The following is a 25,630-nucleotide window of genomic DNA, read 5'->3' as shown; positions in this document are numbered from 1 at the left end:
ATCAGTGAACACTGCCAAATACTTTTCACTGTGCCGTGTACAAACTTTATGATTCTGAGTGATTGAAGTAAAATAATCAGTGAAGCATTTTGCATCCTTTTGTTATTTTATGATATGAGACATAAAGCCTCTTTGCCAAGAAAACAATTACTCAAACATTCATCCAAACAAACTCTTCTTGTACTTGTTTTAATAAGAGTTAGATTCAGATTTAAAGTCTGAGCTCAAAAAGGATCTGAGATCATGTTAATAATCAAATTTAATTTCATTGCAATATGTCTGCCTTTTGTAGCACACACTTATATCCAAGTGTGTGTGTGTGTGTGATACATTCTGTGATTGAATCGTCGACTGTGTTTGGCTTCACTGAGTCAAAATAAGGCTTGAGAAGCAAAAGCCTCTTTGACTTGTTGGTCAGGACCTCACCAGATGTTACTTATTAGATGATCAGATTGATGCCAAACAAACAGTGCAATCATGTATTTGTAGTAGTATAATACAAATCTGCCTGCAGGGATTTCAGTGTAGTTTTAACTTTTTTAGCCCAGGGGGGATTCAATTAACTTAAATTCTTTTATTAAAAACACGACAGACAGACATTTAAGATTATTAAAAATATTGTACAAAGGCAATGAAAGGAGAGACGATGTTTATGACCTAAATTAAAGTGCAGATCAAGAGGCTGCATGCTCCTTTCTGCAGCAGAAGAGGACTAGATTTGCAGCCATTGTGTTTTTTATTTAGAGTTAAACGAACACTACTAACGCCATGAGCATGAGAGCAAGGCTACTGATCAATTCAACCGTCTCATTCATTTATTTCCACAATTATTCCGACACATGATGGACTTTCTGCAGTGTGAGAACTTTAACAGAACTTTTTTGGTGCGTTTAATGCAGTCTGTGCTGTTTTAGTCATACTGCTGACACAAGCCGGTATCCAGATCCAGCAGGTAGTGAGAGGTGAGTGTTACCTTTGTCGGTAGCTGAGGTAAAATAACGGCAACAGGTCACGGCGTGTTATCTGAACAGGTATTTGACCTGTCTGACCCGACTGTGTTACGACTACAGTGGCAACATGATCGCAGCCTGACCGGAGCTGAGTGCTATGACTAAGTAATTTAGCAGCCAGACTCATAAGGTTAGACAGGCTGCTTCCTCTGTGTGTGTGTGTGTGTGTGTGTGTGTGTGTGTGTGTGTGTGTGTGTCTCGTAAAGGTCTCAAAGTTAGACGGGCACATGACACTTCACTTTTCCACCATGGTTTGGTGTGTGCTTCTATCCGAGTGTGGGACACACGGGTGCATTTGAATGAGAGAGATCTTCTGAAGATAGAGAGTAAACACGGATACAGGAGAGAGGTTGAGTGACACTAATGAGTTTGAAATGTGACTACAACACCATCTCTACCTCAGTATCACTTTGATACAATCAAATAGCACACACTAACACACACACAAACACAAAACACTGCTTCTAATGTAGTTCTGCTGCTATAGCACTACTAGTTCTGTTCTGGAGGTTTGCAAGAGCATGGAGGAGATACCAGGAGACTAGCTGTTACACAAAAAGAGCTGGACAAGGCCGTGGAAGGGCATCAGCCCAGCAGCAGGCCCGGTATCTGCTCCTTTGTGCGAGGAGAAACAGGAGGAGCACTGCCAGAGCCCTACAAAATGACCTCCAGCAGGCTGCTGGTGTGCATGTTTCTGACCAAACTGTCGGAAACAGACTCCATGAGGGTGGCATGAGGGCTTGACATCCTCTAGTGGGACCTGTGCTCACAGCCCAGCACCGTGATCACAGATAAGAGCAGGTTCACACTGAGCACATGTGACAGTCTGGAGACGCTGTGGTGAACGTTGTGCTGCCTGTAACATCATCCAGTGGTGGGTCAGTAACTGAGCGTTTCTCAATACCAAGTACGCCAAGTTCAGACTTGCGCACTTGGGAGTTCGAACTTGGCAAGTTCGGCTTGGGAGCACAAACTCCCAAGGACGGCTGCCATTGCCGCTGGTTTGTGAGAAATGCATTCTGGGATACCTGGCTGTCAAAAGTCCACACAAGTCACCTTCCGATGGAACGGGCAGAGCAAGTTCACATCCGGGCATTTGGACTGTACTTGGCTGGATGCGGACTTTGAATTGGAACAGTACTTGGGCTGCGACTGATGACATTTCACAAGTCTGCAAGAACACAAGTACAGGCAAGAACGCAGATTGAGAAACGCCTATTGTCAGACCTTACACTGGTGCAGTGGGCCCTGGGTTCCTCCTGGTGCAGCGGGCCCTGGGTTCATCCTGGTGCAGTGGGCCCTGGGTTCTTCCTGGTGCAGGACAATGCCTGGCCTTATATGGCCAGAGAGTGTGTAGACAGTTCCTGGATGACAAAGGCATTGATGCCATTGACTGGCTCTCTCATTACCCTGACCTTAATCCAACTGAGCACCTATGGGACGTTATGCATCAATGCATCAGATGCCGTCAAGTACCACCACAGACTGTTCAGGAGATCACTGATGTCCTGATCCAGGTTTGAGAGGAGATCCCCCAGGACACCATCCACCGACTCATCAGGAGCATGCCCAGATGTTGTCGGGAGTGCAATGTGATGATTGGGGATCGTGGTGATTTTGAATCCAGCCCTCAGTGGGTTGATAATTTTGGTCAAAGAACAAGAGCGAGGAAGTTAAATTTAAGATGTCTAGAAGAATAAGGGGCAACAGAGATGAGATCTTATTTTGGATTGTGCAGGGCAGCAAGAAGGTAATCTAACGGCAATTAGCTAAAAACAATAGAATCTAACAGACACCTTTTGTTAGCTGATAAGCGAGAAATAAATCCATTCAAAGTCAGCTTCTTGGTACAGTTTTAAACTAGTATTAGTCTGTGATTGTGGTTGGAGTGGCTGCACCCTTACTTCACTGCTTTGGTTTTCTTTCACTCAAACTACTGTGCCCTTTGCTTGATTAAATGAATCTCATAAGAGATGTCATCTTAGTTTGGGTTACAACAACATCTCAAAAAGATACACACACACGTCTGACTTTCACTTGCTCGGCAGGTACGTGGCCAGACAGGTGAAACACACACCAGTAAACACATCACCTGAGCCACCTCATGTACACACTATTACCTTCCACTCTGTTACCTTACCTTCACACAGTGTAACCTTTCTTAATAATTACCTCAGCTTACACACACACATTGAGAGCTCAGATGACGATTACCTGGACAGTGGTACACGTATAACATCACATGCTCGTAGTCATCGAGCCTTTCGTGGTCAGATTTCCAAAAGGGAAGCGAGCTGACACAGAGGGCATCAACATACAATAAAATCCTTTAGTGATTCACCTGAAAGCAGCCGTTTAACCTCCGTTATAATCAGTCATAACTCTAACAAGCCCTTGTGTCAGCTCTCTAAACTGAAAGCTTCCTCCCATGCTGCGACAGTCGCCTGCAGAGTAAAAGCAACATTCAAAATGTCAAGGTGTCCCTTTTTAACAACTCTGGCACATGTATTGTGACATACCCACTAGGAAATGCAACTAATGCCATCAAGGTCTAATTATGAGCCAGCTCTGACTGCGCTGCGGGCGTCATCCATCATTCTCTGTGCTGATACTGTCTCTGCCCATATAAACGCTTGTAATCATGCTCTGTCCCATGTGCCATTTGTCATCCTCTATGGCTGGCTGGGTTTGGACTAATCACTACTATTACAGCCGTATCAGCACACCTAAGCAGCCCCTAATGGACTCAGTCTGGACTGTAGGTTACAAAGACTCATTGTTTTCTTTTACAGGGACTTTACCCCCCAAAAGATGTGGATTTCTGGAATTGATTGATTAATTTTTAAACCCATAGTGTTTCCCAGAGGAAAGGTATATTCAGAATAAGATCTATTCCTTGTCCATCCTGTTTCTCTTAGACATAACTGAGCTCAACGTAACATCAATATGAGTTTTTAGTAGGGCGACCAAACATTAGTCGATCAGAGTTGGCAAGATTTCATTGGTCGCTTAGTCACAGAAAAACAAAAACAAATGTGAGACTCTATTAGGAGCTGTGCCTTGTCAAAATAAATCAAATATATATAATTAACAGCTGAAAAAAGCAATTTAAATTGCAATATATTTGATTGCAATACTTAGCATATCAGAACATTTGTAAAATCGCAGTAATATTGAATTGTGACTTAAGTATTGTGATAATATCGTATCGGTTTTGTATTACACTGTACAATTTTTTTAATTCTAATTTTCATGTTTTATTAATGATAAAAATAAACACATATATTCCCAGGGTTTTTTAAGGGCAGGGAAGTAAAATCAAAAGAATGACCACTTCTCATTAATTCTATTTAATTTGTGTTATTTGTTAATCTTTGAAAAAAATAGCAATTTGGAATTTATTTTTCTTAACAGCACATAAACTACAATTTTATTGAACATGAAAAAACTAAACATAAACGTCATTAACTGTAGATCTGGTACTCAGGACATCTCTTTGGCGGAGGTCTAAGTGCATTTTCTAGTTTTCTATTTAGTCCAATTATTTCCTGATGTTTTAGGTTTTTGCCGTGGTATCGTTTTAGTATCGGTATAGAGATATCTAGGCAAGTATCGTATCAAAGCAATTTGGAAATTTGAGATTTGACCTCTTGTTCCTACATCCTTGCATCCCAGTTGGATCAGGTGTCAGTTCTGAAACATATTTCACAATTTTATCTGTACATTTACAAGGCAAGTCAGAGTTTTGGAAGCTTCCTCAGCAGCCGCCTGTAGGTTATAAAAGCAGACAAACATAAAGCAGTTCCCATCGCCAAATCAAACGGGATCAGACTCCTTAAGGAGGTCTCAGGATAAGAGAATGGCTCTGGAATCTGAGCCAAGTCCTCAACAAGGGCGCGTCTCAAGTCCGTCGTAGACAGGAGGTTCCAGACGTAAAAACAGATTCATTCATTTCGTGATGTTTTAGGTTTTTGCTGTGGTATCGTTTTAGTATCAGTATAGAGATATCTAGGCAAGTATCGTATCAAAGCAATTTGGAACTTTGAGATTTGGCCTTATGTTCTTACATCATTGCATCCCAGTTGGATCAGGCGTCAGTTTTGAAATATATTTGACAAGGCAAGTCGGAGTTTTGGCAGCTGCGTGTTTTCGTGGCTGAAGATGGTAAAGTATACCATTTTTAATAGTTTAATTTAAAAAAAATCAAAGCTGGCAATGAGAATTGGAGTTACGAGAAAATCAAGACACATACTGGACCATAAATCACGAGATGTCATCTACTGCTCACTCATTTTACTGCATCTTAATTACTGTGTGGAGCTCTGGAGTAACACCTATAAAAGCAATTCATATACATTACACATGTTACAAAAAAAAGCCATTAGGATTGTACATAGTGTTGGATATAAGGAGCACATGAACACACTGTTTTTAAAGTCACATGCACTGGAATCTGGTTAAATTTAAAACAGTAGAAATAATGTACAAAGCAAGAAATAATCGATATTCAAAAAATGACTCAATATATTTAGGAGGTATGCAGATGAAGAGGGGTGATGCTGATGGGTTGGTTTATTTATTTATCTGGGCTTGGTTAAGATGGGGTTTGTACATTTAATATTTAAGCCTGTTTATTTATCTATAATTAATAGTTGCAAATAAGTTTGGGATAGTTCGCAATTTCCTTTTCAAATGAGATGTGAATACTGAGGAGGGGGCAGGATTACAGATGCACATGAATATTGCCTGTTAATTTAGCAAACATGATCTATAGCAGGTGTGAGGATGATGTAAGGTGGGAATATAGTGAGTGAAGGAGAGGCCTGCAGGCCGCAGCTGCTGAACTCTCACTCTCTCTCTCTCTCTCTGTGCCTTTTCAGTAACACTTTCACAATTTGTGCATCCCTTATTCATCCTCTTGTCTTTTTCATGTGTCCTCAACCCTCAAACCCTCCGATCCCCACTCCTCCTGTCCAACCTCATCCTGTCTTTCCCAGACGCCTCGGGCTGGTCCCTCGGTCTGATGGCTCCCAGCAGGAGGGAGGACTCAGGATGTGGAGGTACTGGGAGCACACAGAATGCTACATAATAGGATGTTGTAGTCACAGGACTGCTCCGGATAATGTAGTTTACACTCAGATGTGTCAGTTACAGCAGCAGTGACATACGTGTTTGTGCAGGGTTTTTAACCTCAGCCATGAAAATACACAAAAACCTTCCCATCAGTCCTAATTATGTTTATTCAAAGCAGATGTTACCAATTTAAAGTGACACTAATCCACCATCTGTACCAATTTAATGACATTAGCATTGGTGTGACGGACATATTCAAACAATAATATACATATATATGGTACAGTTGAGAGGAGCAAATTGAAGTTGCTTATATGAAAAGGCCTCAGGGCAATGTTCTGAGTAATGTTTAACAAAAAAAGAGTCAAAAGTTGGGATGCACAATAATATCGGATGTTGAGAGTCTGAGACAATAGACAGAGCTTTAGAGGTGACCCTCTGTTCATACAGATACTGTAGGTTATTAAAAGTAACACTGGTGATCTTGCCGGTGTTCAAAATTCAACTTCCACTCTGTCTGCTGGTCGCTACTGGTGCAGCACCCCTACATGAGGTTAGTGTGGTGTGGTTGTGCTTCTTAGTTTTGGTTAAAAGCCTTGTGGTTGAGTGATGAACAATCTGAAGTTGGGTTTTGTTTGCAGTTTTTTATTTCTAAGTAATGGTGCGTTCATTTTGTACTCGGAGGTCAGAAATTCCCAGTTCCCAGTTGGAAGTTTAAACTCGAACGCACCCTGAGATCGGATTTCCAACTCGGAAACTTGGAGCAACCGCATCAACCCCAGCTTACGAATTCAAGATGGCTGCCGGTCACATGCATAGTGAGTAAACACTCTGCTAAAGTACTGTTTATAGCAGTTTTATCTTATTTGTTTTACATTAGGTCAGCCTCATCTGCGGTGTTCATCAGTTGGAGTGCATGATGGTTTTGAAGCTGTCTATGCTCCGAAAGTGCAAGGGCAACAAAGGCTTTCTTGCGGGCGTCCATGTTTTTTTCCGACTTGTCCACCGTTGTCAACTAGAATGCAAAAACTGTTGTCAACTCAGAGGTGACATCATTCCCACTTCCAACCTCCGAGTACAAACCGAACGCAGCATAAGTAGTGCCTTAACTAAATGAAAATTGGATGCATAAATCAGTTGAAAGACTGAACTTATTTTAAAAAAGTTGGAAGCTTTCTGAGGCTCTTCTCACCTCGTTGAGGCGCAAAATGATTTAGTCTGCCCCTGCACCAAGATTCGTCTCTAAACGCAGCTAGAGCCGAGTGAGTAACTGTTTATGTTGCTGGAGCACCAGCATACACTGTCATGTCTTTATCCAAGAAAGGGAAATCAGGTTTCCCAAAAAAGAAAAGAAATAAAGGGAAATAAAGCAAAAATAAAAAAAAAATAAAAAAATAAAAAAAAATTAAAAGGTGTGTGAAAGAAATATGAATCATGAGAGGAAGAGCAGGGGGGACTGCTCATGCACAGGGCCCAGAATCTGGTGCTACGTCCCTGAAGTTAAGACCTAACAACTCTCCAATGGTGGAGGCCTTAACATGTTAGCAACACACAAGCAGCACATGTGCAAATTCATTATGCATATTTTTTAAACTAAATTAAATCCGATGTGCGCATCTCTGCACCGTCTCGCCACTGAGGCTTTGCACTCATTGTAAATCACTCAGCTTTCACTGGCTGCCAACATCAGCTGCAGTAAATGACTCAAATATAAAATGAACACTTTGTGTGTTTATCTCATCACTTCAGTCCTGAGCCTTGACTGCGCCGCATTGTAAAGTAATAAAGCAGTGCGTAGTTTTCACAGAGAGCTAGTAATTATGGGAGCGCTGTGATGAGAGGGTTTTCTCTAGATAGACTAGATTGGCCATTCATTACCAGCCCTGCGCACACACACACACACACACACACACACTGCAGAGAGACAATGGAGTGCAGGCTGATTCAATCTGGGCTTGTACTTACAGACAACAATGAGATAATCAAGTAGAGAATTACACCGCACAGTGCAGGGCTACGTGTGTGTGAGTGTGTGTGTGTTCCTGTCTCATAGCTGCACACCCTACCTCTTTTTTAAGGGAGAAAACACACAATTCATGCTACTCCATTAAATGCTCTCTGTCATATTGTGTATATCTGTCTGTTTCTGTGTGTTAACTTATTAGTGCGCACAATAAAAACACGCTCTGACGCCAGCTGAGAAAGTGAGAGGAGAAAATATAAAACCTCAGTTTTATCATCAGTGTGCTGTGCAACAAACTCTGCTTTACATCTCTCTGGGGAGAGCAGGTTAAAGAAAATATCTAGAGAGGAGGAGAGGAGGGCGAGGAGCACGGAGGTGTTAAAAGATCAGAGAAGGAAGTGCAGGTGGAAAATGGGAAAAGGAGAAAGAAAGAGGAGGAGCAGAGTTTACCATAGGAGGATTTCTCTTACCCCTCTTCCTCTCACCAGTACTTGGTCTCTCTCTGCTTCTCAATTGATATGTGCTTGATTTCCAACAGCCCCCTCCGGCGCCCGCTGGGGAGCCTTTTTAGATTTTACGCTTGGATATATCTGTTTAACTCCCCGTTTACCCCTCTGACAGCATGGCGACACACACACACACAGACGCGCAGAGCTGCCGGCGGAGAGTGTGAGGGAGAGGGATGCTACCCCACGGTCCTCTGGGAATTGGATATAATACAATACAATAAAAGAAAGACAGAGGGGAGAAGGAGAGATGTTTTTATTGTGGCGTGAGACACCCCACATCGATGTGTGTGTGTGTGTGTATATATATATATATATATATATATATATATCTGGCTGATATGTGTGGATGCTGTTAAGTGGATGGAGTACAGACACAGAGGGGCTCGTTTATCAGTGAATGTTTGCAGGAGCAGAAGCCAGGCCTAAAAAATAAAACTTACTTTGAGCGTGATGTGTGGAACTTGTGCTCGTCCTTTCAATGTTCTTGAATCAATACTCCTTCATGAAGTCACTCAAATAATCTAGCTTTATTCTAATCTGTTACATAGGCTCATTTATTCATGAGTGTCCTGAGGTGTGTGTGTGTTTCAGGGGTGGTGTTATGCTAATGAGACTTTGGATGGCTAACACAATGCCTCAAGGGAGGAGGAGAGGGTGCAGCTACATGACCGTGACTGACAGCAAGCGGCGTGACCGATAAATGGATGGAGTTTATCTGCGCTACACTTCCGATTGTTGTTCTCAGAATCATTGATGTAATGGCAATAAACAACAACAACAACGAGGGATGAGGAAGGCAAAGGGGCCGCGCAGTGCGAAAATCAAAGCAGATATTAGTTAGATTATAAAAAATGGATAGTTAATGTGCGTATTTATGGGACCTGCAAAGAAAATTGGAATACGAGATGAATCCATAAAATCTAAGAGCCCATTAGAATAAAATGGCAGTTTTAAAAACACCTGTTTGCTAATGTGCTTTAAAAAAGAGATTTAAAAATTAAAGTAATTTTGGGAGTGTGAGCGCTCGGCAGCAATCCTTCTTCCGTTCGCTCCCTTCTTCCATTTCTACTTTCATTGCTGCATTTGCAACGTCCTACACTGCCATCAATAAAGTTTCTTCTGTCTAACTTCCTTCTCTCCTTCATCCTTTTCTTTTTCTCCCTGAGAATAGATTCAGCACTGTTCTTACTTTTTTAGTGGATGCTTCTTTTTTATTTCAATCTTCCCTTCGGTCTTCATCACACCTTCTTGTAAGACCCATACACAGCTCTCAGAGTTCATGCATGGGTGTAGCGGAGCGTAGATGTAACAGGGTCAATTATACAGCAGTAATATGTGTAACAAAGTCAAATGTACATTTGTTATATTAAGTATTATAATTACACAAAATCTGTTTCAGTTGTGGAATATGGAATATGTGGAAAGTCTGATACTCAGTTTCTGTACCCCTATGTTCACCTTTGGGGGTACCCCAACTATAGAGGGGTATCTCCTGCCTTACCTCTCCCCTTTTGCTGTTGTACTCCATGGAGTATGGTCGTAATTGACGGCGGATTTTGTTTTTACCTCTTGCTGTCAGGAATAAATGGAGATCGCCTCCAAAGATATCCTCAGTCTGGACCTCTTAATATCAACACAACGTAGACACCCACCTCTTATTCTGGTTTTTTACAGTACACCCACTTATCAGCCAAAAAGCCATCGGAATATATGGAAGAGTATACCCACTTCCTCCTCAGTAACCTGCCCATGTGCTTAGTAGTACATCTACCTCATCAACTACCGTTCCACCTCTGAATTCATGCATGAAATGTTTGATTAAAGAAATAATGATAAAACTACATTAACCCCCAGTCCAATGAACATACCTTTTCTAGATCTATGATTACTGTCATCTGACTTCACCTAAATGCACTGACTTATTTGATGGGGTGTCTATGAGCCAATCACAGTGTTCCACATCATCTAAAGTGGACCACAGTAGAGCCACGCCCCCTTTTTAACAAGCATGGCCGACATTGAGGCAAGCAGGAAGCGCAAGGCAACTTTCAGTCTGTTAATCAAGTTGTTAAAGTGCTTAAGTTGTGTTTAAACTGCATTGAAAGTAATTTATTTAACCTTTATTTAACCAGGAAGTCCCACTGAGATTGAAACAGCCAAACAAAACACATTTTAAGTGCAACAAATACTAGGGATGCACTGAATATTCGATAACCGAATATATTCGGCCAAATATTGCAAAAAAACACACATTCGGTATTCGGTGGAATAAGTCAAAAGCAAGGCCGAATAATAGCGGCTTGTTTTGATAACGTAATCAAACAGCGTGCCGTGACGCGCGGAGTAAAATGTCGGCAGTGTGGCGATCCGTCCCTCACTGCACTCGCATTTGCGACTAAAAATAGTTTTGAGCGAGCAAAATAGGCTTAAATCATTCAGCACGCTGTGCGAGCAGCCTACAGATTTCAACCAGCAGCAGAAACGAAAGGCGAATCCCATCGGTTGTGGGTTGAACGGGGGTCACAGACACAGACAGGAATGTATTCCTGTCAAATATGGCAGCCATCGGCTTACCGGCGACGGACGAGTCGGCTCCAATAATATCTTCTTCTTGCCGTCATGACTGCCCAGAAGTACCTGAACAGCCGAGCCAGCTGAACACAGGTATGTGACATGTCAGAGGAGAAACGAGCCATTCACGGCCCACAAAACTCACCGCACTTTAGGGACTGTTTGTTACTCATGAAGGGGCCGTCAGGGGAGGAGGGTGGCTGGTTGATTCTTATTTCATTTATTTATTTTATTTTGATCCCCCCTATGTTAATCACTTATTGATGCTGTTTTTGAAGTATGAATAAGTAATTTATTCCATTGAAATATCATTGATGTATTATAGAAAAGTGATTTATGTTTTTATAAATGACAAAAGGCACATCTGCCTCATTTTCGCTGTGGTATCGTGATACTACTCAGAACCATGATATTTTCATTGGTATCGTACAGTGGGATCCAATTTTGGTACCGTGACAACACTAATATGGAGGGGGTTCATCTGCAAAAACTAATGAAAAACTAAACAACAATATTCGGTACTCGGTACTCGGTATTTGGCCAAGCATTTAATATTATTCGGTTTCGGCTTTGGCCACAAATTTTCATTTCAGTGCATCCCTAACAAATACAATATATAGTACCAAAATCCACAATAAAACAACATCTATTCAAGCATAGTGGCCTCTCAAGATAAACAAACACATGTCTGTCACCACATTCTTTATGATGCCCTTAAATTCATCAGTGGATAAGTGTTGCTAATTTTAGATCTTTTTGGAGATTGTTCCATGTCCAAAGTGCAGAGTAGGAAAATGCAGTTTTCCACAGATCTATTAAAACCATTAAAAGTACAATAAAAAGCAACCACTTTGAGGAGGATATATGCTTGTAGATATGCTTGTATTCAGGATTTTTTTTTAAATGGACGATGGATCTGAGTGTCACCAGAAAATGAATGGTGGTAATACTTATCTCCTTTGATTTTCTGATAATATAATCAGCTTATACTGCATCCTATGTACACCGAATATTCACCTCAGGAGGTTTTCAGCATGCTGTTGTCTGCGGATACTTCAGGAATTAAAGGTATTTTGAGTTGTGTTGTCAAATACAATGCAAAATATACATGCAGTGTGTTTTTAATCATCATTTTAATTCATTGATGTGAGTTAACTACTCATAAAAAATAAATAATCTCATGTTTATATCGAAAAAAGGTCTGTTAAGACAATTATTTTACTTTTACTACTGGATGGCTTCTGTGTTAAGATTCTTCTGCCACTGGAATGGAAAGAAAAAATAACACATCATAAAATATCCTAATACATTTTTTGTTTGCCAATGATTTATGAGTGTGTTCAGTTTAGTTTATTTGCACATACATGTATAGAAAATACAGAAAAAAGAAATTAAAGGTTAAAACATTGTGCAGGGGAGCTTAGGAGCCAATAATGGCTCATGAAGATACCTCCTCTAAAAGATAAAAACAAATATTGCATAATTAAATAAGAGTTCCTGACTAAGAAGTAAAACAAAATTGTTAAAGATGTACAATTTACAACAAACTAAATAACAAAAAAACACTAACAAATTACAAATAAATCAGTGAAGTGTTAAGAGTCTTTGCAAATTAGAGTCTTTTTCAGATGTTTTTTTGGTGTTTGGAACATAATTAGGTTCTGAACATGAACTACTTAGTCAAATATTACAACATTACTTAGTGTATTATGTAATTCTGGTAGTCTATGACTTCTTTAGAGTCTAAACATTGTTTGGTACCTGCTAGTTTTTATCACCCAATCTAATAGATCCGTAACTAAATAGGTGTCAGACCTAATTGATCTATAATGCCTTTTATTCTCCTGAAGCAGGCGTGACCGTAAGAACATATCTATCGATCCCTCCTCCCTCCTCCCCTCCCCTCTCTTGAACCCTTGACCACGACCTCCAAAGGTTAGAGGTCAAGGCTGGAGGTCAGCCTGAAAAGTCGAGAGACCCGCCCGCCTCTTTTTGTGCGTTTAAGCAGGTGGAAAGAATGTGATTGTGGCGTTAGATTGATTGTTGTTGCATGCCGGAGACGCTTGGTATCTGTGTGTGTGTGTGTGTGTGTGTGTGTGTGTGTGTGTGTGTTGTCGCGGCAACAACAATGCATTTCAATAGGTCTAATGTGAAAGCTGTCAATACTGCTGATCCAAACCACAACGCTTCATAGGAGGTTATTGCCCTTTGGCTGGTAGACGGTGTGTGTGTGTGTGTGTGTGTGTGTGTGTGTGTGTAGAATGTGTTCATGTGTGTATGGATATGTTATATGCTGGTGTGTGTGTGTTAATTGACAGATGTTGGCTCTTACACAGCAGCCAGAGGGTTGTAAAGGAACCGTGTATTGATCTGTTCATGTCATGATTGTCAGCTGTCTCCTCTTACGTTTATATATTGTTCCTCGTTTACTGCTGCTCACATTTCTCTTTAGTTTCGTCGTCCATGTTTGATTGCAGCGACTTGTTTTGGCGCACACCTGCAGCGACTTAAACTACACTTCTTTTTTGTTTCGTTATACTTTGAATGTGTTCAGTATTCATGGCGACAGAGCAAAATTGCCCACCTGTGAGAGATATTAATATTTCCGATTGCTCTCTGAAGACGGCTGAGACGGCAGCTAAACTTTTGCAGATGTAAATGTAGATGAATTGTAATTTACTCTCAATCATGCACTCTGAGCGCCATCTTATTTGTTTTTGTCCACAGTTTAGATTAGATGTGATTTTCAGGAGCGATTTATTTAATGTTTGTGTCATTACTTTGCCCCAGTTGTGTTTTTACCTTGATAAATTGTCCTTGTTGTTGCGCTGTAATGGAAGCTTTCATATTCAGCGTTTGATTTAAAAAATCAGCTCCTTATATTACCGGGATATTACACAATTATTACTGGGCGATAGCACTCTGGTGGTTGTAGCTTGTTGTTGGCTGTGTGCATGTTTACATGTCTACGATTGTTTCTGTAGTATGTGTGCATGTGTTGTGAAATTAGGTGTTATTGAGCTCCTCTGACTGGAGTGTCCCTGTGGTGCCTTCTTACACTGCTGGAGATCAAACTACACACACAAGTATGCTTGCCCAGACACACACACACACACACACAAATCCCTGTGGTGATTATCAGATCCCCTCAGATCCTCTCGAAGCCTCAGACTGAAGTGGAATTCACTTTGCTTTTTATTTACTGGCCATGGAAGGACTGACGCCAGGCGTGTATAGAGACCTAACACACACACTCTTACATGTGTACACACATCAGACTCCCACTGTACAAAAAATATATGTTTTTCTCACCTGTCAATCATAAGGCTGCAAAGACTAATTGATTTGTTGTAAGCTATCAAATTAATTGCCAACTAATTTCATTATCGATAAACTGCCAGATTCAAGCTTCTTAAGTGTGAATATTGTTTGGTTTCTGTACTCCTCTATGACAGCAAACTGAATATTTTAGGGTTGTGGACAAAATAAGACATTTCAGGACGTCATGTTTGGCTTTGGGAAACACTGGTCAACACTTTTAACCATTTTCTGACATTTCACAGCCCAACTATTAAACCGATTATTCATTTTTCATTCATTCATTCATTTTCTGTATCCTGCTGGGAGTCACGGGGGCCTGGAGCCTATCCCAGCTGACATTGGGTGAGAGGCAGGGTACACCCTGGACAGGTCACCAGACTATCACAGGGTTGACACATACAGACAGACAACCATTCACTCTTAAATTCACACCTACAAATCGATAGCCAGGGCTATTATTTGCTTAAATCACTGAAATCAGCAGGCCTATATTTGGGACAGGCCTTAAATTCCTTTTACACAAAACTATTGTTCAGCAAAGATCAGGAATATAATCAAATTATTTATTTAAACCAGTATGAATATTACTTGTATAAAAATTAGGCTTTAGATAACATATTAACTATGAATCATTTATTTGATCGAGCTCCGACAGACAGAGCATCAGAGAGACAGAGTTACAGCACGCAAGGATTTTGGTACTTGGCATACCGACACAACACCACTTTATCCTGTGAAAACAAAACTCAGAACTTGCATTTATTTTTATGAAAAACCCGTCTTGATTGTTTTGATCTGAGGACCTTTACAGACGAAAGGAATATGAATAACTAGCAGGGTAACAGAGGAATGGACACGCTTTTGAAGTATCCAACAACCCAGTTTTATACACCTGAAGGACTTCTATAAAAAAAAAAAAGTACTGGTTGGCAGCCAGACCAGGCTAGTAAAAGGGACTCGGTGTTGAATTGGGACTAGGCTTTTAATTGAAGTCTTAGGGTATTTCAAAATTTTTAAAGTGTCAACATGTTCTAGTTGAATCATTTAATCACTCTCACTAGTTTCAACAATTGTCACTATGCAATAACTGAAACAGTTCGTAATTCAGACATACATTCAATTCAGATCTCTTTGACTCACTGGATGCTTCCCTTTAGTAGTGTATAACCTCTTTTCTCACTCAGTCCCTCAGTTACAGCAAAAAAAGGACTATGTCTAATTAAGTGGTTCCCAACTGGTGCCGCCACGGGATCCAGATTTCTCCTTAGTCATTAGTTCAACATCCACACAGTTTAATATATTCAGCGTCATACTTTCATTTGGCCATGTCATCAAGTTAGTGTGCTTTCGTTGTCAAGTTGCTGTCCGTTAGTCACTCACTCTACAGCAAGAAACAGCACTTCAAAATAAAAGCTCTGCGCCGGAAATTCACTGTACTTCAAGGTAAAGTGTGTTTTTTACAAACTTTACATGTTCACGAATCACTTGTGGTCCATTCGGAATATGACCCACTTTTGGACCACAACCTACGAGCTGGGAATCACTGATCTAAGACATTTTTATCTCTGGCATTAGTGTTGTCATGATACCAAAATCTTTGTTTCGGTACCAATACCAAAATGAATTTTGATACTTTTCGATACTCTTCGGTACTTTTCCTAAGGAAAAGTCCTTTTGGATACAAACCTTTAGAACAATAAATAGTAGGGGTGTAATGGTACCAAAAAAATCATGGTTCGGTAAGTACCTCGGTACAGACGTCACGGTTTGGTAACTCAAATGTTCCACTAAGTTTGTGTTGTCTCGTGTTGTCTCCCTTTGCGAGGCAGACTTTCTCTTGTCTTTTTTCACGTGCGCCAGCTGCGAATGTTGATACAGGTGTTGTCATACACACCACTCGTGGAATCTGTGCTCCAATAGGAACAAGAAAGGCGTTTGTGTGCATAAAAGAGTAAAATAAATTAATTAAATTAATGAATCAATTTCAAAGTACCGGTATTTTCCAAATTCAGTATAGTACCGTTTGGAATACTCTAGTACCGCGGTACTATTTTAGTACCGGTATACCGTGCAACACTATCTGGCATACTGTAAGCATGTAGGGGATCATGTGTTTGGTCATGTGTGTGAGTATGTGTATCTGTCTGTCCTACAGATTATCTTGAATACTACTGGACCAATCAGCCTAATATTTTGTTTGCTCAAAGACCTCTCATGGTTGCAGTGATTCACAATTTTTATACTTATACCGTCAATAAAATTGCATAGCAAAGCCATAGAGCTAAAGACATTTCCGGCAGTTAGCTTGGTTGAAAACAAGGAGCCTTACTGTGCATTGACTGAACATAACTGATTGTTATAGCTCAAAAACTGACCGAATCTGCACTCTATTGTGTTTTTTTACCTGCTAGTTACTAATATTGTCACTGTTGTGATGTTGGATTTAAGCATTTAAACCTGTTCCTGTTATGACATTCAATGTGAGCTACTCCGAATGGGCTTAATGCCCAAATTAAAAAATATAAAATCATAGTTTGGCGTATTTTAAAAGGGTTTCATAAACCAGAGGACTACTAAAGCACTGGCATTTTGTAGATTCTCAGCAAAACTGGCCAATATCAGCCTGAGTGGTGCACTCGTTGCCTATATCTTTTCTTTATAATTGTAGAATGTAATTGAGTAAATGACCTCAGTGTGTTGAATGAGCTCAGGGGCTGCTTGCTTAGTACCGCACGTCAGAAGTCTCCTGACTCAGAGAGATCGGAATCTGTGAGTCACATAGTTACCTGTTAATTTATGAGAGAAAACAACCAACACTCTACCACTGTGGTTGAAAACCATTGCCGTCACCATTAAATGACCTGGCATCTGTAAAACTTCTCCAAAAAAAAAAAACAGCCTTTATTTTAACTTGAAAGGCATCCAGATCAGAACAAAACAGGAGTCGCAAGACAGCTTGACAAAAGCCATGTTGTTTCAGATCTCTTATATAAGTGTACGCCATTTCACACTTCACTGATCTACTGTATGAATGCAAAAAAATGTGTGTTTCTGCATATCGGCTTTTAAAACTGTAATACCTCTAAAACAGTTGGGTGTAAATTATATTACCTGCGTGTGTGTATGTGTGCACATGGTAAGGATTTTTGCTTGTGCCCAAATATTTGTGCACTTGCCCGTACACACACATACACGTGTGTCTGAATGTGCCTCTAAGTGATCATGTTTGTCCTCTGAATGTGGCTGAATGTAAACCAAGCCTATCTGATTCCCCACAGACGGGCAGGTATTGAGATATTATGGGATTTGTGCAGGTACACTCCTCTATCTCTCCCTCTGTGTGTGTGTGTGTGTGTGTGTGTGTGTGTGTGTGTGTGTGTGTGTGTAGGGATATTATGGAGATCAGAGGCAGGCTGGGAGCCTCCGAGGCTATTAGCTCATCTGTATTGTATTGAGACGAGGGTATGTACACATCTGCTGATGACACCAGAGAATTGAGCTCTCTGTGTGTGTGTGTGTGTGTGTGTGTGTGTGTGTGTGTGTGTGTGTGTGTGTGTGCGCGTTTGATCCCACTCCTTTTTTATTCCTGCCATGTTTGTGTGTGCACGTATGCGCTTCTTCATGCTCGCTTGTCTTGCTAAGACACCAATATTATTATAACTTGACAACTATGCTCTTGCAGGCAAATTGCTCAGCTGTGGTAAAACAACTGAAATATACACACATAATGTATACAGCACACTTTGTTTCTCTGTGAGGAGTCGGGTTTGATCTATCAGGGGAGTTATTGCTATCAAAATGTAAAACATTTGAATATGTGAATTGCAAAATGAACTGAGGTGCGGTAAAAAAAAAAAAAAAGAAAGAAAGGGGGAAATATTGCTCAAATCCCCCCATCTTTGCCCAAGTCTGATAGTGCTCATTTTGCATACAGGCCTATTTTTTATTTTATCATATCAGTGCACCTGTGAGAATTAGCAGTAAAATCGTCTTCTGACATTTCATTACATTTTCCTCCTGCATCAAAAATTGGCTCTGTTCGAGTGTCGGGCGAGTTAAATCGAGTGGCTTATTTGAAACCCATCTTCAAATGCCTTTCCCCCCAAATACAGTGCCTCTTGATCAGCCTGTTTTTTTATTGCATTAACATGAGCTGCATTGCACCAGGCAGATTTTCTTGCCTCCCTCTCTCTTCAGTCTATCTCTCTCTGTCGACCCAGTGGCTCTGGGTCAATTGATGAATACAAATGTCACCTAATGTCCCATCAACTAGACAAAAAAGTGGTAGAGTGAAAGGGAAGGTGATGGAATAAAACGAAAAGAATCCCGCTTCTCCTTTTTCTGCAGACGTTAGCAGCTTTTAACCCGCTTTGATTGATACGGCATCAGAAGTTACTCGATTAAACGGCGTTTCACACTGCATAGATTCCTACTTAAAAGTCTCAAGACCTCTAAATTATTTATTGATGTCTGTTCCAATCTACATCTGGCTAAGGAGGACTGTGCTCTGTGTGTGTGTGTGTGTGTGTGTGTGTGTGTGTGGGTGGAGGAGACGGGTTAGGAGGGGGGTGGCTGGTGCTTCCGCAGCGCCTAGAGGAACTTGTTTTCCATGTGCACTTGTTCACCTGCCCGTCGTCTTTAATGGGGCTCAGCAGGGAGGGATGAATAGGCCTGAAAGTGGCAACGCGGCGGTGAAATTGCATCGCGGCGGCTCAGCGTGCACGGGCCTCGGCTCTCTCAAGTAAAATCCCACCGCTGTCTTTTCTTTCTCAACTCCCACTCTCACCTATAGGAGAAGAAAAAAACGAGAAAAGCACGTAATTCACAGACGAACAAACTATCAAGTAAGGAAGAGAGGAAGCGCAGATACACTCACATGAGCGATCGAGTAAAGCACTGAGCCAAGTAAATGAGGAGATATTGGGTAATATCCTTGGCAAGCAGCTCAAGCATCTTTTTAAAGTTCAGTGGCAAAACAAAGCAGTTTCTTATTCTGTTTCTCTCCTGCCCTGGAGTGCACTGTGGTAGTGGATGGGGAAATATAAACGTCTGATTTAAGACAAAGCTATTTGGAGGCATTTAAGTCTCCCAGTGTCCCAAAGATGAGAGGTTCAATAGTAAAGTATTGGTGGAGAAGAGCTGGAGTGATTGAAATTTTGTGAAATGAGCATTATTTCTTAAAGGTCCAAAACACAGTGGACACGCAGTGCTAACACAACAGCTTTTTACGTTGGGGTACACGTTAAGAGAGGCAGCAGTGAACAGTTGGCAGAGGTTTAGTACTTGAAGTAATTTCTCTGTACGCTACTAATTACATTTTTTTTTTTAAAAGTACACAAGGAATGTACAGAACAGATGGCTTTAATTGGCTCTTGTGTCTCATACCTATACAGTATTCAATTCCAAAAGCAGTGTCTTTAACCTGCCTTTTAAGAAGTGTATCTGCTCTTGATTTCAATTAAACAATATAACATGAAAGGCAGTGTTGTACCGACATTTAGCACGGCTGTAATTTGATCGTAGGCACGAGGCTGAAGCAGGTACACAGCAAAACCATATATAGACGCCATTTGGAATGTTTTTTGATTTGTGTTGTCATTAGTTGCACTGTCCATGCTTGGTGTGTCTCTCGGCTTTTTGGCAGTCTTTACCTAAAAACAACGGATTTTGGGTTTCGGACCTCAGATTATCTGGCTATTTTGGATTTGACCAACGCCTAGATTGAGACAATGATTGAAAGTCAAAGACCTGAACAAATCTGGAAGTTAGTGTGGCCTAGCTATCTTAGCTTGGCTGTATACAGGTCTGAAGTTGCTGATCTGGCCACACCTGTATCAGATTTTGGACTTCGGGTTGTCTGATTGTCAATCAAACAAGAGGAGGTCTAGGACATAAAAAGATTGCTGAGTTTAATGTCATGAGATTGCAGGTATCTCAAAATGACAAAAACTAATACTGGACTTGACTTCTTTGTCTGTGGGGAAGACTGGAAACTAAATTGACTCACTGTTGCCTCTAGAGGAACATGTGGTATTACCAGGCCACCAGGAAGGGCACCTGGGTGAGAAGCCAATTTTCATAGTGGCCAAACAGTGGTGCTACAATTTCCAGGGTCATGTGATACCCTGTGGCCCTAAAGATACTTTATCCCATTGTTTTTCATTGTTATAGAGACGTTTGTAAATCAGTGGCTACATTTTTTTGAGTTGAGTTTTAAAAGTCTAGAAGAGCCACAAGATTAAATCATTTTATCCCCATTCAAGTTAGCGAAGAGCTGAACCGGAAGTTAGCCATTCCGTGGGCAGATGTAAGACGCTTGGCAGCACTCGGTTGTGCTTGGCAACTGTAAGTCTCTACTGCTCAATAGACCGCGCAGTGCAGAAGCAGCGCCGACCATCCTGCCACCAATGCCATATCCATGTCTCCGCATGCATCAATGGGTATTTGGGTATTACAGGATACGATAGGCTGATGTTGGCCGATACTGAGAAGACATTTTGATTTAGAAAAGCCTCAATAGCAGCGTCTGTCTTGTCTATAGCTTTTGCCATTGGTGGTACTCCTCAATGGTTGCGGGGCCCTGCTTGACAATGCTTGACAGCTGCTTGACAATGGCGTTAGTCCTGCCGGTGGTGTTGATGGCTAATTGAGTCCCCCTGCAGCACTCATTGACTGTTTTTTATTTTAACTGAGAAACTGCTGTTTTATGTCACAACGCCAGATGAATCAGACAACTAGATTTCAGGGGAGAGGGCGGATTCAAAGGCTTGGACCCAAACAACTGCAACACAATATTAAGACGTCTTTGATGTGACATATTTAATCCATAGATCAATGAATCTATCCATTATGAAAATTTCCTGTCGATGTACCACTCAATTAAAGACTAATTGCTTTAGCATGAGTACATTAAATCAGTTTGATCTTTTGTGTTGTGAGAACGGAGAAGACAAAATCCTCTGCAACAGAAACAAAGAGTATGTATTGCTTCTGCGTGCATTGCTTGCAACCCAGCCAGCGCACACATTCATACCTGCACCTATCAGCCTGCAAACTCTTACACGAGTGTGAAGGTGCGTTTGTGTGAATCATGGCTGGGATTGAAACATCGCTGCGACCTTGAGGGTTGAAACATTGGATGGAGGTCTGTGCTGTTGGTTGGATGAAGTTAGAGGAAAAGTAGTGAGTTCATTTACTTTGTGTTGTGCAGAGAGCGGGAGGTGAGGAGGGGAGCTTTAGCTCTGGAGGCTGGCCCATGTTTCTCCCTCCACTGTTTATTGAGGGCCTGTCTCAGGGGCCAGGTATTGATTTCTGCCTGGATGAGATGGGATAGCCCTGGAAGACTCAGTGACAGATGGATGAGGAGGAACGGAGGGATAAGTGGAGGAGTGTAGCTCTTGTCCCGCTACAGAGGCTGCTTCAATTGTCTATAAATGTTAACTTTGCCTTGACCCTCGCTTATTGGCCCCTACTTAAGAAAAAATATTGTGGATTTTAAGGCACATTTGTTTGTTGAAAAGTTGTAGCACTCTGAAAGAGCCAAATGCCACTGACACCAACTCAGATCTCCTTTTATCTTATCAAATGTCTTATCAGGTTCTTCCACCTTTTATTGGGAAACCTCCCATCTAAGCACATCTAAGGTTGTGTCAAGTTAGTTCTTCCATTCTTATACTTTTACCACTGCTTGACCTCTCAGTGTGACCCTTCTTTAAGAATTTGATTTTAATGTTTTTACTTTTAGAATTCACATTTTTACAGTCATAGCAACTCAGCCAGAAGAGTTGGGGGGGTTACAGGTCCATGAACGCAGTGCCGGCGGAGCTCTTCTTCTTTTTTTCCCGTCAATAGCTGTTAGTGGACTTTTGAGTCTGGGGGTGGATAATTGATCAGTCGGTCCAGTCAGCTAATCAGATCAGATCGGTGGATGAGAGGAGCAGCTGTTTATGAGTAAAGACAAACTTTAGATCCAGCACACTGAAGGTTAAGTTTTACTTTCACTGCACCTGGCATTCTGCTTCTCCATCTGTGAAGCAAATCATAACTGAACGGTATATATATATTCCAACCATATGAACGGTTGAGCCCCAAAAACAGAAAATCTACATGGCAGCAGCTGTTTTAATAGTGGGGGTCCGCCACAAATAAATGACCGTGTGGAAAACCCTGAGTTTAAAAAGAAGCTAATATAGTGCTAAATTGTTGTCAGACAATAGCTGGTTACAAGATTGCATTATGCTTTTGTTTACCTTCCACTCAAATGTGATTGGTCAATCATACTACAGACTGACTACAGACTACAGAGAGATCAGATTTTATGCATACCGACTGAACCAGCATCTGACACTATGACACATTCTGGTAAATTAAAAAGTAACCCACGCCAGCAATCTGTGCCAACAGCATCATGGTGCAAGAAAATTTGATAAGCAGGAATAAAAGCAAAGGAGGAAAAGTTGATTCACTCTGTTCCTACCATTGTAGTCCCTGCAGCGCCATTTGAGCAAAGCGCTTTTGTTGCTGAATGCTTGCCGACACCATCCTGCCTCTGGGTGCCGTAATAGCAGACTTGCTGTCTGTATTCAGGCAGATGAATCGATGTTGCTACGCTCACACCAGCAATCTATGCCAGTGGAGTCACAGTGCTAAGTCCAACTTGTATTGCCTTGGTAATCAGCAATATGACAACGTGATTAACAAACAGAGATACTAGTCTCTTCCAGGCCTTGTGCCATTTACTGCCAAGTCAAGGCCAGTAACATGTCAGTGATTTCAGCTTCAGACACTGACACCAAAAGCCACGTTTTGCGATGGTGTGATATGCAGCCAGGCAGCATCAGTTGATAACCAGGCCAGACAGGTCCTTTCACCGTGTTATGATACGCTTCTGTTTGGCCGGACAGCACCTGTTGCAGCGGCATGATACGCCACAAGACGTTATCAGTTTGAAACGCTGCTGGTAACGATGGAACATAAGGAGCTGGAAAGGGTGGATGGAAGGGGAGGTAGATCAGTCCAACAAACCCTGGACTTTCACCCAGGAGCCTAGCGTTGCTTCCTGTATGAATGAAGAGTGAATCCATGATGTTTCTTTCTAAATATAACAACGTAGTTTTGTTGCTTAAACCTAAAAGTGTGCTTTTGTTGATGACCCTGCCTTGGTATCGCCGTTCGGGCGATACCAAGGCAGCAGCAGACGCAAGAGGATACCTAGTAACATGTAGATGTGAAAGTCCTCTGACAAAGCTGCGATATGTGATGATTTGCGGTGAGAAATAGCTGGTAACATAGAGGAAATCAAATTACAGCAGAAATCGGAAAATGGGCAAGGCGCATGTTGTGTTTGTTTCCTGGAAAGTTCTTGAATTCTTTTGGAGTGAAGAGACAAGATGAGGGCTCTCTCATGGCCCTAATATATTGCCTGTTCAAGGTGACAATGTTGTGCCGTTATTCCGCCTTGCTGTTTTGTATTAAAATGTATGAACATGGAATGGGGAGTTAGCTTTTTTTTTGGTTATGAAGCCACCAGTGGAGGTAGTAACAGAGCCGAGTCTCATTTCGTTCTGCTTGGGAGCCGCTGCTGAGTCAAGTGCGATACTTAATGGTAAAATTTGGTATTCCAGTCCGTAGTTTGGCTTAATATCTTGTATGGCCCACCCCGACTAGATGCCTTTGAGCAAACTCGCTAGAGCTGTAACTGTTCTGGAGTCGACAGGAGAGATATTGTGGACCACTTCCTGAATGTGGATGTGTGGTCATTAATTGACTTTAAGAAATGAGTTTGTGAAAGAAAAACTGATACTCAGATGGACTTGTCTTTAAGAACCACTGATTGTAAGATATTCAATATGTGTCCATTGTGTTGAGCCCTCTTTCTCATATACCAGTATGTCTTCACTCCTTTTTTCTTTTGGACTCCTCTCGTCCTTTTTACATGCACAGCCTGTGAGGTTGTGTCAAACTCAGACTGTGTTTCATTTCAACTGCACACAAATTATACTCTTTTTGGGCCATCTATCACAAACAACCAGTCTTGACTTTATCAAGGTTGTATAGTTGATCGTTCCCTGGTAAACTGCCCAGTGAAAGTCACAAAACACACACACCACACACACACCTCCCAGGCCCTCTGTCAACTTAACGGCTGCCGATCAATGGCAGGAGGTCAGCCTGGTGATAGAGAAGCTGGGAGCTGCATGTGTGTCTCTGTATATGTGCGTCTGTGTTCATTTGTGTGCTTTTATGTGTCTATGTGAGAGTTCATTTCTGTGTGTGTCTGTCTGATAGAGAGCAGGGCTTAAGACCGCCGAGCGATTGAGGAGGGGTGAAAAAAGTGTCCAAGATTCATTTTTTCTCATCTGGTACAGAGGGAGAGGAGGGGAGGCCGATGCGTTATTTTTCTTGGCTTTAGCCCTCACAGCTCTAAGTGGGTATTGATCAGGTGCCTTAATGCAAACCTGTCAAATTAATTTTGCAGGGAGAGAAGGCTGTGACTGCTGCGAGATTGCTTCAGTATCAAAGGGGGTGTGGAGGGGGGTGGATGGATGGATAGAGGGATGGATGAAGGGGGTAAAGGGATGTTAGAGGTGGGGAGCCTATGAATTTTAATCATCATCTAAATAGGAAGCTGGCATTCCAGTCTGTTCTCTCCATTCTTCTTTTTCTCCATGTGCTTACTTCTACATCCCTCTTTCTTTTTCTGCAACTTGTCCTGTGCTACCTCTGCTCTCTTTCTTGTCTTGCTTTAGCCAAAAACACTCGTGTGTGAGGCAGCTGTATAGATGCTATATGCTCCTGTAAGCATCCCAGAAAAAGAGAAAGTCGGAGCAAGATTGCGGAAGCATCCATATGTCAAACCAATTCTGGATTTTAGGTGCTACCTTGAAACCAATCTGTTGCTAGACTGCTTTATGTAATTTTTACCCAGCACTTTCGGCCTGCTGTGCCATTTATTGGTCACCCTTCAGACTGCAGTTACTCTTAATTAGGTAATTGGGCGCAGCCGTGTTGTGATTTAATCTCTTCTTTATCCTGTTTGTTCCAGTTATTTATGTTCTAGTGAAGAAGTGAACTCAGACAACTGCTGACACACACACATACACGCATAGTCAACATAAATCGACTGAGATTACTGTTACTATCTTACCAATAACATTTATTATGGCTCTGTTCTATTCAAATGT

This window comes from Epinephelus lanceolatus, chromosome 19 (genome assembly GCF_041903045.1).
Source record: "Epinephelus lanceolatus isolate andai-2023 chromosome 19, ASM4190304v1, whole genome shotgun sequence".
Taxonomy (NCBI): Eukaryota; Metazoa; Chordata; class Actinopteri; order Perciformes; family Serranidae; genus Epinephelus; species Epinephelus lanceolatus.
This window is presented reverse-complemented; position numbering follows the sequence as displayed.